The following is a 3,959-nucleotide window of genomic DNA, read 5'->3' as shown; positions in this document are numbered from 1 at the left end:
ATATATATATATATATATATATATATATATATATATATATATATATATATATATATATATATACATACAATTATTATATAATATTAATATCAATCTGTGTATGGAATGCGACCTAATGTTTTTAATGAAAGTTTTTAGACTGTATTTATCACTAGGGTCCCTGGGCTGGTCTTGGTGGTGTTTCCTGCATTTCTAAAAGTTGAAAACCGAGTATTAAAACACAATATTTGGGATTAAAATCATTGGAAGCAAAATTTTGTTGCATAACTCAAGAACAATGACATAGTGATAGTTAATGCACGACAAAAACGCAACCACAATTCTTTGTAAAAAAAACAAAACAAAACAAAAAACCTACAATTCTTTGTAGCTAGCGCCACCTGCTGTTTGTTTCTCTCGTTGTTCCCTCCAGTTTTTGCATACTACATTCAAACTCCCACATATTATGGGATCTTTCAGATTTATAAAATCAGGTTGGTATAGCAAAGGTGCTGTTATTCCCTCTCTCACATGTTTTTGTGAAGGGAGATTAGGTTAATACCGCAGACAGGCCGTTGCAGCAGCGCATTAGGGGAGATACTGTGTGAAGCAAGTCATTGCTTCAACCCACTCAAAAAAAAAAAAAGGGGCATTGTGTGGAAACATTGTTGCACAGAAGGGTTGCTGTTTGTTTCTCTCGTTGTTCCCTCCATTTTTTGCATACTACATATTATGGGATCTTTCAGATTTATAAAATCAGGTTGGTATAGCAAAGGTGCTGTTATTCCCTCTCTCACATGTTTTTGTGAAGGGAGATTAGGTTAATACCGCAGACAGGCCGTTGCAGCAGCGCATTAGGGGAGATACTGTGTGAAGCAAGTCATTGCTTCAACCCACTCAAAAAAAAAAAAAGTGGCATTGTGTGGAAACATTGTTGCACAGAAGGGTTGAACACTAGGTGATGCAGGCTTGTTTCCCTCTCTTTATTTCTCTGTTATTCTCTTTAATACATCCCTCATGGTGCTGTCCTCACCAGTAGTTGGCATTCATTCAGCATGATCAGTGTGTGCTCTTTATGCGATTTCCAGATACCTCTGTGTATTTTCAGTTATCTAGACCTGCATTAGAAGAAAACCATGGCACTAATTACAAGAGGACTCCACAGGGTATTTTTCTGGATCAAGAGACCAAATAGCACAATTACACAAGAGATCATGGCAGTTTTATTTATTTATTTATTTATTACCTTATTTATTTATTTGCTTATTTATTTGTTTGGTTATTTATTTATTTATTTACTTATTTATTATTTGTTTGGTTGGTTATTTATTTATTTATTTGCTTATTTAGTGTTTGTTTGGTTGGTTATTTATTTATTTATTTATTTTATTTTGACTGATGTTTCATGTAATGGTGTTTTTTTTTCTGCAGTCACTGAACTCTGTGTGGCTAAAAAACATTTTCAATTCCTTTCCATACATGTATCACAGGAATGTAATCTGATATGATTATATTAGCTCCCAATATAAAACAAACAAACAACCATATGAGGATGTTACTCTGTAAATAATAATTGCACATTAATAATTGCATATTAATAATTGCATATGAATAATAACATATTATTATTATTGTTATTGTTGTTGTTGTTGTTGTTTTAACCTAGTATCCCATTATTATTGTTGTTTTAACCTAGCATCCCCTTGTCATTTAACACAAACATAAAATAAATTGTTTATGCAAATAATATAACAGCAGTTAAAGATTGTTATTATTATTATTATTATTATTATTATAAAATAAAATACAAGAATAAAATGAGACTGTTTTGCAAATGATTGTTGATACTACTACGACTACTACTAATAATAATAATAACAATAACAACAAATATTTATGTACATACATACCTGTATATATTTTACATTTTTTAATTATTATTATTATTATATGTTTTTTCTTATAACTATAGTTGATAAACACTCTGTTTTACATTTTTTAATTATTATTATTATTATTATATGTTTTTTCTTATAACTATAGTTGATAAACACTCTGTTTTACATTTTTTAATTATTATTATTATTATTATATGTTTTTTCTTATAACTATAGTTGATAAACACTCTGTTTTACATTTTTTAATTATTATTATTATTATTATATGTTTTTTCTTATAACTATAGTTGATAAACACTCTCAGTTTGTCTCGCCCTAATTAAGCAGCTCTATTAAACACAAATATAAAATGTAAAATGAAACTAGTTTAAGCAGTGGTTGTTTCCATTGGACTCTTAGCTCACTCGCTCATATTTTGTTGGTATCAACAGAGGCATTACTGGCTCTGTAATGGATCATACATAACATGCATAACCTCACTGTCCACTGAAGTAACATTTTATTAAACTAAAGGAATTATTGGTGCCATCTTTAACCCACGGCCCGCAGCAACGGCCTTGGAAATGTGGTAACTGATCCTCTTCTCAGAGCAATCAATAATGCAGGTGGCAACCCAAAGGCTGATGAGTCTCTTAAAGGAGGGAGCGCAGTGTTGGGTATCAGTGAAACATTCTTGGGCCCTGAAACTGCTGCTTCTTTATCTGTTCATTCATCCAAAATATTTTTTAAAAGACCTTTTTTAACTAAGGAGAGTAGAATCTGCATTGCTTCTTTATTATGGACTGTTCAAAGCTCTTTTAGTGCCTGTGAACTGCTGCCTGGATCTCTTAAAAAACAAAAAAACAAGAAGCGAGGAGCTTTGTAAGTGGTAAGTTATATAATGTGTGTTTCTTTAAGAGTTTGTTTCACAGACTCAGCTTGCATGTAGTACAGTGAATTACAAGTGTATGACAATCCATGATGACTTTTTATTCTCCTGGAAAGATTCTTTTGGTTGTTGTTTTCTAAAATTACATTAGCTTTCTATCTATTTTCGGTGCTAATGTGTATGATTTATTGTACGGTTTACATCATCTATGTTTACTTATGAAGTCATTAACCGCATAACAATGTTACACTAAAGAATGTTTTCATTCTAATGATACACATTTTTGTGATTTTTTTTTTTTTTTTCAAATTTCAAAGTGGTCAAAGTCCAATTCATTTATTATTGCAGATTATGAGTGTGGCACCACTTTGTTTTCACTTTTAAGTTTATGACAACAATTTTATTTTATTTTTTCATATTTTATTTTTATTATTATGTATTTATTTGTTCGTTTGTTTGTTTGTTTTTTGCACAGGTGCGATATTTTGCAGCCTTTTTTAAAATCTACATTTTAACTATTTGTAGTGTACTTTTGTAACGGTTCAGTCATGAAATGAGGTTTTACTTTTTACTTTTTTAGTCATGAAATTAGGTTTCTTTACATCCGCACCATGTGCTAGTACTGTATTGTTTAGGGTCATGCTTAAAACATGAAGGTCTGCTGTCAAACATCTGTCAGCTGAGGTTTCTTGTTCGGTCTCCAGTGAGTTCAACAGCGCCAGAGACACACTAAAGTGGTAGGATATTATTTTCCAGCTCATTCTTCTGATTTATGGGTGGTGATTCCTTCCTTCCAGTCATCAGGTCAACTGATAAGTTCTGATTTCAAGGCAGGAGGCTATCAGGAGATAACGCGTGTCTCCTCTGCTATCGCTGTGCTTCTATATCCAGTCACTATAGTTATATCAGCAATTAAAAAGCTAATTTCACATGAGTCGAAGAAGACTTCTAGATTATTTGTGTTTGTGTTTGTGTGTGCGCATTATGCAATGAGTATCAAGGTTGTTATATGAGCTTTGATAACAAATACAGTGAAATGTGAAGCCGTTTTGTTAGGTCACAAAGTTATTGACAAGTGTCAAGTGAATGAGCCGTGGTATAAAGTATACTCACGTGTCACTGTCACAGCTAGAGTAAGTACAAATACCAAATGTCAAGACAGCTTCAGCTGACACAGCATTCAGTTGGGCGTTAAACGTTAACTCCAGATCTGT

This window comes from Sinocyclocheilus grahami, unplaced genomic scaffold, assembly GCF_001515645.1.
Source record: "Sinocyclocheilus grahami isolate Dianchi unplaced genomic scaffold, SAMN03320097.WGS_v1.1 scaffold273.1, whole genome shotgun sequence".
NCBI classification, from domain to species: Eukaryota; Metazoa; Chordata; class Actinopteri; order Cypriniformes; family Cyprinidae; genus Sinocyclocheilus; species Sinocyclocheilus grahami.
Note: the sequence above shows the minus strand (reverse complement) of the source record.